The sequence below is a fragment of the Chrysemys picta genome, chromosome 1, assembly GCF_011386835.1.
Source record: "Chrysemys picta bellii isolate R12L10 chromosome 1, ASM1138683v2, whole genome shotgun sequence".
NCBI classification, from domain to species: domain Eukaryota; kingdom Metazoa; phylum Chordata; order Testudines; family Emydidae; genus Chrysemys; species Chrysemys picta.
In genome coordinates this window covers 61,894,632-61,908,134 of record NC_088791.1, presented here as the reverse complement: position 1 = coordinate 61,908,134, position 13,503 = coordinate 61,894,632, and positions in this window count along the sequence as shown.

The following is a 13,503-nucleotide window of genomic DNA, read 5'->3' as shown; positions in this document are numbered from 1 at the left end:
TAAACATAGAACTCTCTTCACTGCCAGTGATTTCAATCCTTTTTTCAGAATCTGCTAACAGATAGCTGGGTCCTCATGGCTAGCGAGCTCCCTAACTGTCTTCTGCTGGAGCTGCTGATCCCAGTTTGTAAATAAAATTGGCTAGCTAGGAGAAATGCAGTTGACATAATCCTATAAATATGGGCGAGCTAACTAGACACCTCACAAATGGTAAGTTTGTCCCAAAGGAGAAAGTGCCAGCTTTAACAAGCGGATGCCGCGTCCTTTGCATTCCCTGAGGTGGTCACATTTTCTTCTAAATAGGACAGGCCTGGAGCCTTCCAACGGAGTAATTTATTATGTGCTACGTAAACAAGGTACCATGTGTTTTCAGTGAAGCTCAACAGGTGTTTAGTTCAATCCGTGGCACTACAAGGGCTGCTATGCCACTTTGATGTGCAAGTACAACAATCCCAGTGCACCAGACTTAAAAGCCCCTCCCTGTCAATAGTAAACAGGAGTTCCAAGTTGAAACGAGACAGTGCTGTGTGGATAATTTGGCTCAAACGTGCCCCAAGTGTATGATTGTAGCCTGCAAACCATTCCATGGATTCCACAGTGCCTGCGTGTGATAGCACTGCAGAAAACACGGCTGGTTCACAATCCAGAGCCTACATAAATCAGCAGCATATCTGCTTATGTATTGCTGTGCTTTACCTTTTTTGCCCTTACCCCTTTTTCTTTATGCAAATGGAAAGAGAGATGCAGATTTGAAATCTCACTGAGTCTAGAACATTTTCCACATAATCTCTCATATGTTTTATAGTTCAAGCAAGAGCTTTTTCCTCATGCACCTATTTATTTTTTCTTAGTTTGGCCTAGTAAACTTATCCATGTACTTTTTCATGGGTTTTGTAGCTGTGTAGTCCTCAATGATTCAGTTCACTTAAATCAGGAGGGAAACAATGGCAAATCCTTTTGAGCGGTACTAACAGGAGGGAGCACTGGTACGTCTCAAGATAATGCCTATGGTACTGGCTGTGAGCCTGATTGATACAAATCCAATGCCAGTGTGTTATCCTTGATTTTAGTTAGAAGCATGGTGTCTACAGCTGCCATCATTCAGAAGACAGGAAGAAAGATCTTTGAATTGAAACTCATTCATCTGCAGTGCAATATGTGACTCTGCATTACAGCAAGATTTAGAGTATTACTGTCCTTAAACTGCAATGGAAAAATATACCTTCCCATTTAACAGCCTTTTTAAAAGTAACCTTAAAAGTGTTTGGCACCAACAGTGAGGTGCATAAATCAAAAGTAGCAAAATGACTCTTAGCAAAATCTTCCCAGCATTGCTATTGCTTTGTGAATTGAGCTCAGTAGGTTTTCTTGTTTTTTCATTCAGACTTCCACCACCATTCACCTCATCCCTTTGCAGCTAGCATGTCTAGATCATGGTGTTGGCTTCCAGAGCACTTCCTGGAAAGGCCAAAAGCACGTCACTCAGAACACTGAGAAAGAAAACAGAGACTCTCGAATTCTGTGCAAACTGAATTGCAGTCAAGTCCTTGTTTTAATGAGCTCTAAGGATGTTCTAGTTTAATAAAAAGCTTCCCAGTCAAACATAAGTTTACTGTAATTGTGCTGGTGTGTTTTGTTTTGCTCTTCATTCAAAACCTCTTAGGCATGCACATGCTTTCCTTGTGAGAAATGTCTGCCCAATATAACGTGCTCTGATACAATGCTGTCGTAGCCTGGCTTTTAGTATAAATACCTTCTTACCACCTCTGTATAGCATTCCATACTTTTCTCCAAAATGTGATGCTTTTAGGAGGCAGGAGAATATTTAGGGGTGGGGGGAGAATTATTGAAAAGATATTCAAGTACATCTTGTTTTATCATAGACTCTTGCTTCCGTTTGTAGATTTCAGCATATTATGGGTCACAGCAGCAAACATTTCTGAAGGCAAGTAGAAAGCTTTGAAAATTTTCTTCCCACCTATGACCACTGTTGTGTGCATGCCATTTTCCAGCAAGAAGATTTTGTGCCTTAAAGGCACTACTTCAGTAATAAGGCACACTCCATTGGGACAGCAAATCTCAGTCCCTGTGCTCCCAATACACACATGTGCCCATAAGGGATCAGCACATAGAAAAGCTCTCATTTTGATAGGATATTTGACATGCAGGAATTGGACTGCCTAGGAATGATCAACTATGGTAATAATCCTGCTGTGCCAATCAATAATGCTGCTTCACAATGCTATCCCCCTCCAATCAAGCAGTACTATTTACAAAATCAGGCAAGTCATCAAATCATAGACTAATAAAAATTATATATGGAAAATGACTAATAAATCATCTAGTCTATCTCTTCTGCAAATGCTGGATAACTCCCTAAAGCTTTTTTCCCAAGTGCTTGGGCCAGTCTTATTTTAAACATCCCAAGCAAAGTGATTTCCTCTATTCCCCTTTGAATACTATTCCGTACGCTAATACAGCTGCCTCTCAAACTTTCTCCTGCCTATGCGGCCAAAAATTTCTCTTGCTTAATTTAATGGAAAGCCCAGATATTTCATTAGGTAACCAACAGAGTTACATTCTCTGAGTGAATACATAATCATACCACCTGAGAGAGCTCGTTGTCAATAGCCCCTGCACCAGAAAAGAGAGAGATTTCCTAATAAATTGAAAAGCAACAAGGCTGCCTGTGTAAAGCAAACGTGGTTTTTAGGCCACGGGACTGACAAGAAATTATTTACATGATCAAATGCGACTAAAGCGGTCTCTGAATTACTGTAGTAGCTATGCCTTGTCTCCTTGCTGATTTGAAGCACAACACTTACAATATCTGGACAGGTTTTGGCTTTGAACTGTACTTGTACATAGACTTGGTTTTAAAGGACACTACGCAACCCAGCCAACTCTGTCCTATTTGTTCTTGCCTTTTTTTGCACACATGACATCATGGCTTGTATCTAACATGAATTCCAGACTCTGGTAATTTCTTTCCACAACATTCTAGATGTGTAAATAACTTTTTGTTCTATCTGGCTCTTAGATGTAGATATAGTAATGTGGCTATCATATAGACAGTGACCAAACAATGCTGTAACTGTGCTGCTGTTTTCTACCTGTGATGTACTTGAAGGAGGCTCCTTTGTCAACCTCCACCTTTTTTGTTCTTCCATGGGTACTTTATTTTACTACTTTTTTTGTTTCTTAAATTTGGTAGCCGTCACTTTCCTCTTTCCGTCATTAGCATATTTTGAGGAATGTTTGATTGTCTAAACTTTGTATAGCCCAAACAAAGAAGAATCTGTTGGAGGAAGATGTTTTGGACCAATGTACTTTTGCTTTGTGACTGTGAAATGTTACCTTTTTTGTAACCCGAGAACAAAAAATGTTTAGTAAAAAATATTTTGTGGGGGGTTTTGAAACTTTTAAGTGCAATGAAAAAAAAGGAGGATGTTGAAGAAATGTATGCGCAAAGAAGTTTTAAAATAAAAAAATAAATTATATATATATAAACACTTTATTTTGATTGTCATTGTCATGGAGATTACTGTCCCAAATTCCTTTACTGTGGAGTTGATGATTGGCTAGTAATGACTATTGTTAACGTGCTGTGTCTTACAAAAGATGGGATGATTCACTGCCAAATAGTCTCACATCTCAAAGGAATTTAGGGAGCTCTTGTGAAGCAATGGCATGGTCACTGGCTTCTATGAGAGACAATCTGATCTCTCAGCCTCAATGGATCTCTAAGTCGTGGTCAGTGGGCCACAGCCTGACACACAGGATATCCTGCAAAGTGCTCAATCATCAACTCAGTTTATGGCAAATGCAAAATGGTAGCAAGTGAATATGAAATTTAGACATGAAGTGACTTTTGAAAAGTGTGATGTACTTCCCCAGGGGGGCAACCTGGAACTGCGTACCACTGAGCCCTCTGTCTCACCAGCCTGGGCTCCCTCACTCACTGTGATGCTGTGACAAGCTGCAGTCCTCTCCTGGACTTGCACCTACACAGCCATACACAAGCGCAGAGACACCCAGCTGCAGTTACATGAATGCTTTCACTAGCCACTTATGAACCAACAATAGAGGTTTCAGCCAGTTTCCCTCCAGTTCCCCAGCCTAGGAATTCAGAACTATACCATCTATACCAAAAGCCTGACCAGTTTGTATGTTTATTATACAGTCCACCCCTTCTTCAATGTGGAGAGGACAATGCACCATTCCTGAGCAGATTTCCCTTTTGCTTTTCAAACACCACTCTGTTTTAGGTGGAAAAAAAGAAAAGATTTATTAACTACAGAAAGATCGATTATAAGTAATGTGTACAGATCAAAGTTAGTTACCTAGAAAATGAAACAAAATCGCAATCTAATTTCTATAAACTAGACAGGATTTGAATTAAGCAGTCTCCCACCCAGATGGTACAAGCCGTTTGCAGATCTTTCATACGCAGGCTGGGATTCCTTCTTTCCTGCCTGGGACCACTCTCCTCCATTCAAAGTCTTTTCTTGCAGATGTGTTTCTAGGTGTTGTGTTGTAGGGGGAGTGAGGCCCTGTAATTATGTCATGTTTATAGCTTCTTCCATGTGGCGGGAACTGCATTATTCCAAGCAAAGTCCCCAGCACAATTTGTGCTCTGCATGGCGAGACAGTGGCAAATAGCTGGGAACTGCAGGGAGGGGCGGCTGTTTAGGCACCACAGGGAGGCAGCAGCGGTTCTCCCTGAAGCTCCCAGTTGTTTGCCACTGTATTGCCCCACGGCTGCAGTGCATGATCTAGTCACTTATCCTTGCACGCTTTGATGCGTCATAGCAGCCATTACTTATATTCTGGCTGAAGCATCCACAGGAAAACCCATCAGGCGAGGATAAGCTTCTTCTATGGCCTATTGTGTTTCTTAATGGGCCATTACTTTGAATGGTTCATCCACAATGTGCTGGCTAGACTGGATGTAAACTGCCTTGTGGTGTCACTCAAGGAGGAAATACATTTGAAATACTGGTACATAGTCAATATTCATAACTTCAGATACAATGACAACACATACAATCCAACAGGCTATTAATGTTTAACAGATGAAGACTTTTAGAATGATACCTTACAAGGCATACTGTGCACAAAACATATCATAATCATATCACCATGGTAAATATGGGGGTGCCAGGGTATTGCTTTGGGGCAGAGACTGTCACAAAAAGTCCACATATCTTCAGGAAGGGTCACTTTCTTAGGACTCATGGGCTTACATTCTCAAGCTACATAATCATAAAGCCAGACATAATTCTGATGATTCCACCAAACTAAACAAATGTATACTTGAGTCATAAAAGTGAAGAAGCATCTGTAAGGTGCACTAGATACATGTAGTAATGCCTGTCTCTTTGAATCATAGCAGACCAGAGCCCAGGGCCATATTCCTGCAGGATACCACGTATCATAGAACTCCAGCACTTCATTAAAAAGCTGGAATTGCATCTCTCTGTCAGCTTCAGAAACACTTCCCAGCAATCAACCCATACATTGTTTACATGTGTGAAGAAAATATCCCCGGAAAGCTTACTAAATTAATGCTATTTTTTCATTTCCCTACTCCTCCTCCAGTATATTAATTACACTAAAATATAACTCAGGGTTTCCTTATCCATACAATGTAGGGTTTTATGTAGTTTAGTGATATTGGATTGTTTATTTTACTCTTTAATTGTAATACTTTAACATGTACAATCCCTGTTCAACCTGAGGGTGATTTCTAAAAGCACAAATGAGCATTATATGCCAACCTACTGGTTGCACTTTTCAAAATCTTCTCCTCACACCACCACCCTTCAATCTAATATTTCCTTAAAAAACACACACACACATGTTCTGTACAGTCAAAATTAATTAGTTTCTTTAAAAAAGAAATTAAACCAGTGACCATAATGGTCAATAACCATACTGGGAAGTGCGCAGCTGAGAGATTTTTGATTACTTTTACTCTTGCTTTTCCTCAGTATATGCCCCATTGTTTACTGCTGAGTCATGCCTATTGGGGGGGGCAAAGATTGTAGCTCCTTTCTTTGTTCTGGAATGTGCCTAGCACGCTTGGAAACTGCAGAAACAAGTGTCTAGATCGGGATGGCCAAATGTACTGACCCCCTGAGCCACGTACGACAATCTTCAGACGTTCAAGAGCCATGGTGGACCTGCTGGGGCTCGGGACTTGAGCTTCGGGGGTGGGGGGGAGGGGTGTCTTGGGGCTTCAGCCCCATTGGAGGTGCCTGCCAGGGCTTGAGGCTGAAGCCCTGAGCCCTGGCAGGCATGCTCTGCAGGGCTAAAAACCCGAGACCCCATCCCCGCTGGGCCGAAGCCAGAGGCAACGTGTGGGGTAGGTGCTGGAGCAGACAAGCTGGGCACTGCAGCCGTGGGGCAATACAGTGGCAAACAACTGGGAGCTTCAGGGAGAACCGCTGCTGCCTCCCTGTGGTGCCTAAACAGCCGCCCCTCCTTGCAGTTCCCAGCTATTTGCCACTGTCTCGCCATGCAGAGCTAATACCTGGGAGCTGCTGGGAGGGACTGGTGAGGGTAATGGGCAGGGCATGCGGGGAGGGGGAGGGGACAGGTGTGACTCAAGCTATTGTGGGAGCTGAACCTTTACATTGTGCACTCCCACTCTCAGCAGGTACCAGTCATCTCCAGCAGAAGCCCCTAGCCCTGCTACCCTGCTGCAGGGTAGAAGCCCTGAACTCCCCTCCCCCCCCCCCCCCCCCCCCACACACACACACACCAGTCTGGTAGGCAGAGAAGGGGGGGGCATGTGAAGAGGGGGGCCCATGAGCCACACTTTAACTGTAAAAGCGCTGCATGCAGCTTGCTCACTGCAGTTTGGCCACCTCTGGTCTATAGTATGTAATGACAGGGAACTAAAGAATATCAAAGCCTTTTTTAACCTATAATAGGTGCCCTTCCAAGTACAACATTCGTAATGACTAGACCTAGAGTGGTTCTACTGCTCTCCCCTCAGATACAGTCTAAACCAGGGGTTGGCAGGACAATTTTTTTTCGTGGCCTCAGAATGTAGCCACCATCTCTTGCTGGTGGCCCCGCTCACACTTTTTCCTAAAATACTTAATTCACTTTAGGAAAAACAAATACGCACATATAGCTGTTTAAATCATTGTAATTTATGTATTGCTAGCTAGTGAGTCTTGTGAAAAGTGATACGTGTATGCTTGTTAATATCACTTTTCACAGCAGATTTACTCAAGCATGGGGACAAATTAAGCCCTGGATGAGGGGGTCGGGGGAGGCAGCGGGGGCTAGGGGCAATGGGGGTAGGTGGGGAGCTGGTGCCCAAAGCCCTGTGACCAGAGCCTGCCACCCCGCTATCCTGCCAATCCTAGGCTGCTGAAGCCCAAAGCCTGAACCCCACCACCCCTGGGAAGGTGGGACACTCATCAGCTGCCTGGTCCTCCAACATTGTGCCCCAGGTGTCTCCACAGGGGAAGCTTGGCCAAACCACTACTGGCAGCCCCAGCAACCAACACCAAAGCGGTGCATGCAGGAGTAACAGGGAGGGCGCCACTACTTTGCCCGCCCCCCACCCATAACAGTCCAGGATGCTGTGGCCACAAAAAAAGCCCCTGGTGACTGCATGTGGCCACGGTGGTCACATTTGAGAAATGCAGGTCTAAACTAAGCAAGTACATTACAGTAGCCACTCTCATGCAATTTTCATTCCGTAGGAATTAGGTAACATTCACAACTCAGACCCAAAGTAACAATTGCTCTCTATATATAGTAAACTAACGGTTGGCACCATAATTTATGCTTGCTACTTTTACAGGATGGCGTTAATTAACTAAACATCATAGAGGAATGATGCAAGTTGTAGCATTTTACTGTGTTTTGCCTAATTACTGAAAAGCTGTTAATGGCCTGAAAAATGATTGATATCGTCTTAAACACATTCCTGTGCTAGCTGCTCAACGTTTCTAGCATATGAGCCTAGATTGCAACGTTTACTGATTCCAGGTCTACTCTAGAACTGTGGCGGGAAGAGTGTATAAGCTAACGTTATTGCACATCCTGCTTTTATGGGGAATGACAAAGATGGATTTTTGCAAAACAATGGAAGGACAACTGAAATGATTAGAGGCATGGAAAGCCCTAAGGAGGAGACTGAAAGAACAACTATGTAGTTCTAAAGCAAGATGAATAAGAGGGAACATAACAAAGGTATAAAAAATAATGGTGCAGAAGCGGTCAGTTGGGGGGCTCTTCTTTACCCTATTTGGCAATACAATGAAATTAAGAAGGGCCACATTTAAACATGATCTAAGGAAATATATTTTTACTCACTGCATAATGAGACTGCAGATCTAGTCTGTGCTGCCACCAGATATGAGGCAAAGAACTAAAGTAGGATTTCAAAAGGATTAGGTATTTGTATGAATGACCAGGCTAGCTACAGATACATTAAATAAGACAAAAAATATATGCAGATAATAAACAGTCATGTTTATGGCCATAAACCAACTAATAGTCTGGGATTAGACCTGGAGAAGACCTCTTTGTAAGCTTGAAAACTTGTCTCTTTCACCCACAGAAATTGGTCCTGTAAAAGGTATTACCTCACCCACCTTGTCTCTTGGATTAGTGAGCCATTTTCCTCTATGGGGATGTTAAAACATAATTGTCCAGTCTTTAAAGATACCAAATGTGCCTGATTTTTCACTCCTCAATGTTTGTTCCCTAAAGCAAGACAGTCAGAACTCCCTTAAGATTTTCTTAAGACTTGTTGTTTTTGGTGGTGTTCCCGAAAGGCAGCAGCATGAGTTAGGAATGCAAGGCCAATCCCCTTACTAATGGTCTCAGGCCTCTTCTGAACTTAAATGTTATACCTGGAATTATCCTGTCAGTTCTTCTTGAACAAGGGCAGAAAAAGAGCTCCCAGCAGGACCGATCCCGCTCTTCAGGTGACGCAGCACCTATTCTGCTTCACTATCCTTTCCAAGTGTTCCCATCTCCGTTCCTGTTGGGGCTGGTTCTTTGCTTGTTTTATTTTGGTGATCTCACAGCATATTCAGGGGCACCAACAGGGTACCAGACCTCAGAGGCACTTTGGTTCAGTGTCATTGGGCCATCTCTTTGGTGCTACAATAGCTTTTGCCTCAACACTTCTGTTTTGGTGCCTTTTTGGTTTGGTGTTTTGAAGTCACGTCTATGAGACGTGTCTCTATGCTCTAGGGTTCTTCCAGTGTTGAAGCTGCTACTCCTGAGGGGTTAACACAGCAGACAATATCAAGCAGTATCAGTGCAGAAGAAAGACGTGCTCATCCAGGCTGGACATTCGCTGCAACCTCTGTCAGATCTGTCATCACAAGCACTCAAATGTTGTGGTGCTCACCTCCAGCCCCACCCACGAAAAGCCAGCATGAGGCAAAGTGTAAGTCTGTCCACCTCAACCACTGAGTGCTGGCACTGTGGGGCACCACCTCCCATAACAGTGCAGACCCAATGTCTCTCAGCCAGGTACTTCATCACACACCAGGTCCACAGGACCCTCGAGAGCGCAATGCTTGAAGTCACTTGTACTGAGCTGTAGTGTAGATCACTGATCAGGCATTGTCTCCACATAAGCAACATCTACAGGCAGCACCAAGAGACCCAGCCACCCTCCAAATTATCACTGCCAAAGTCCTTGACACTAGGCAGCTGAGTACCCTGATCAGTGGGCTATCGGGATTCTGTTGGAATATTGGGGTGTATACATTTACCCTAATTGTGAGCGTCATTGTAACAAGCGAGTGAAGTGTCATAAAATGTTGCATAGCAACAAATGTTGATGGAAAAAGGTGCAAAAGGGAGACAGACTGAATTAGTCCAAACAAAAGGCCGACTGATATAGTTCAAGGACTGTGAAAAAATCATGTCGGCTAATTAAGAGATATGTGGGACCAGAAATCAATGAACCAGCATCAGCGAGTCAGAAATTAGGCCCAAATAGGTGGAAAAAATAATGAGGTGATGGGCCTATTCCATCCACTGCTCCCTTTTGGGGGGGAATCGAGCACAAGCACAATTGCTGATTGAAAGAAGGGAAAGGAGTGAGTATCACCATCATGGCTATCATTGCCACAGTCTTCTGGGAGCCTGGGATCCACCAGGACATCTTTGGGTCTTCATAATGTTCTTCTGATCCTGAGAGATGTCCTGTCCACAACAGTCCAAGAGAGGACTCCAGAGGACACCACCATCTTCACTGGCTCCAGCTAAATTCCAAATACCACCCAGGATGTCAGACTGGCTCCCTCCCCATGTGTCCTTTTCCTTCCCCACCTCATTTCTTCACTTTTCTAGCCCTCTCCTTTTTCCTCCTGTTTAATGAGTGTCTGTTTTAGCCAGCCAAGACTGTATATTGTGCAACACTGTGCTGAGCCTGTCACCAAAGATGCAGCTAAAAGCAATGTCCTAAACAGCCCAATGCTGGTACAAGTTTGCCAGGTCCTGGCGTGACTGCTAAAACCATGTACCATGCCTGTGTTTTTCCAGCAGAGATTGCAAATGAACATCAACACCAGCAACGGAGGCTACATTTTCTATCTTTGCTTGTCTTTTCTCTGCCCTCTTCAGTGCATTTATCTTGTTTGATTCTTCTAGGAAACAGGCTTGGCCAGTAACAGCAACAATGACAGCTCCAGCCCATCTCAACAAACTCTTTCTTTCCCGGAAAGGCCAGTTGTTGCCATCTTTAATGCCATCTAAACGATTGTCAACGGGGGGAGGAGGGATGACGCCCTTACCCAGAGCAGGGCTGTCCTGGGGTCAGCTCCATCTCTCTCTCTCTCTCTCTCACACACACACACACAGAGAGCGCGAGCAGGAAGCCGGATCCAGGCAGTGCGGGATGGCTGCTGCTCTGGCTTGTGCCATGGAGCTGGCAGCCGCAGAGCTCCCCCGTCTCCTGCTGCTAGTGCCCAGGGTTGCGGCTGCTCCTCAGCTTCCAGCCCCCTTCCTGCACCCTGAGTTACACTCCTCACTGCACCCTGAGCTACACCCCTCACTGCACACAGTTCCTAGCTAACCCCCCACCCTGTTTCAAACTTTTTTATCTGAGCCCCTCCCCTACAACAACCCAGTCAGGCTGGGTGGCCCACTGAGGTGAGTCACGAGGTGGAGGCGGTGCGCCCTCCCCAGGCCCCACCGTGCAGAGCTGGCCTGGGCCCTGCCCTCCCCTGCCCCCCCAATAGACATTAAACTACACCGATGCCTGAGGGCGCCCGATGGCCAGAGGCTCAAGCCCCCCACCCCACCCCACCCCACTGCTGGGCTCTTGAGTTTTTAATAGCACATTGCAAGGGGTGGGGGTCAGAAAGAAAAAGGTTGAGAACCCCTGATCTAGACCATCCCTGACAGGTGTTTGTCTAACAAGCTCTTAAAAAAATCTCCAATTATTGAGATTTCACAACCTCCCTAGGCAATTTATTCCATGGCTTAACCACCATGACAGTTGGGAAGTTTTTCCTAATGTCCAACCTAAACCACCCTTGCTGCAATTTAAGCCCATTGCTTCTTGTCCTATGCTTAGGGGTTAACAAGAACAATTTTTCTCCCTCCTCCTTGTAACAACCTTTTATGTACCTGAAAACGGTTATCATGTCCCCTGTCAGTCATTGTTTCTCCAGACTAAACAAACCCAATTTTTTCAATCTTCCCTGACAGGTCATGTTTTCTAGACCTTTGATCATTTTTGTTGCTTTCCCCTGGGTTTTCTCCAATTTGCCCACAACTTTCCTAAAATGCGGCACCTAGAACTGGACGCAATACTCCAGTTGAAGGTTAATCAGCGCAGACTAGAAGGGAAGAATAACTTCTCATGTCTTTCTTACAACATTCCTGCTAATACATCCCAGAATGATGGTCGCTTTTTTTCCAACAGTGTTACACTGTTGAGTCATATTTAGCTTGTGGTCCACTATGACCCCCCAGATCTCTTTCCACAGTACTTCATCCTAGTCAATCATTTCCCATTTTGTATGTGTGCAACTGATTGTTCCTTCCTAAGTGGAGTACTTTGCATTTGTCCTTACTGAATTTCATCCTAGTTACTTCAGACCATTTCTCCAGTTTGTCCAGATCATTCTGAATTTTAATCCTATCCTCCAAAGCACTTGCACGCCCTCCCAGCTTGCTATCAGCTGCAAACTTTATGCTCTATGTCATTAGCTAAATCATTGATGAAGATACTGAACACTACCGGACCCAGAACTGATCCCTGCGAGACCCCGCTTGATATGCCCTTTCAGCTTGACTGTGAACCACTGATAACCATTGGGACTGGTTTTCCAACAAGTTATGCACCCACCTTATAGTAGCTCCACCTAGGTTGTATTTTCATAGTTTGTTTATGAGACAGTTATGCGAGACAGAATCAATAGTCTTACTAATGTCAAGCTATACCACATCTACCGCTTCCCCCATCCACAAGACTTGTTACCCTGTCAAAGAAAGCTATTAGGTTGGTTTGACATAATTTGTTCTTGACAAATTCATGCTGTCTGTTACTTATCACCTTATTATCTTCTAGGTATATGCAAATTGATTGCTTAATTATTTGTTTCATTATCTCTCCGGGTACAGAAGTTAAGATGACTGGTCTGTAATTCCCCGGGTTGTCCTTATTCCCCCTTTTATAAATTGGTACTGTATTTGCCCTATTCCAGTTCTCTGGAATTTCTCCCATCTTCCATGACTTTTTGAAGTTAATTGCTAATGGCTCAGCTATCTCCTCAGTCAGCTCCATGGGTGGTGGGTGACCCAGCCATTGGGGGAGGTTAGCCCTCACCCGCTCCCCTTGTGCCCACGGCCCCACCCCCACCCTTTCTCCTCCCCTTCTGCATCCCTCCCGACAGGAGCCCAGAGCACCTCTGCCATGGCCCCCAGCCCCAGCACCGGGCAGTACAGCCACAGCTTCCCCAGCCCCAGGTCGCAGCGCCACCAGCCCTGGTGCACCGGGTGGCCAGCCCCAGAGCACTGGGCAGCAGCGCCCCAAGCCCCAGAGTACTGGGCGGCCGGACAGCAAGGTCTGAGCTCTGGGCAGGTAGTGCAGCCCCAACACCAGCCACCCCAGTAAATGGTCAGTAAATTATGAATTTTCAAATGATAAGTCACAAGGCATATTTTGTATGAAATTTATCATAGTCCTGTAAAAGTGGGTGAACATAGGGGTACAGTCTGGCAAGTTAGTGCATTAACCTGTGATATAGATGACCCAAATTCAGGTCCCTGTTTGGGTATTTTATAAAAAATGGAATTCCCCTGCATAGCAGGGCACCTAAAAGTTAGGCACTGAACTGCTCAACCTAAGTCCCCCTTGTGAATCTCACCCTTAGTGACCTCACACATTAGTTTAACAATACCATAATTTAATAACAATTTAGAAGCAGAGCTGGGGGACTACAGCAAGAGAGTATTGCTCACATTTAAAAATGAATTTTCTTCAGTAGTGCTTTCACCCTGTTG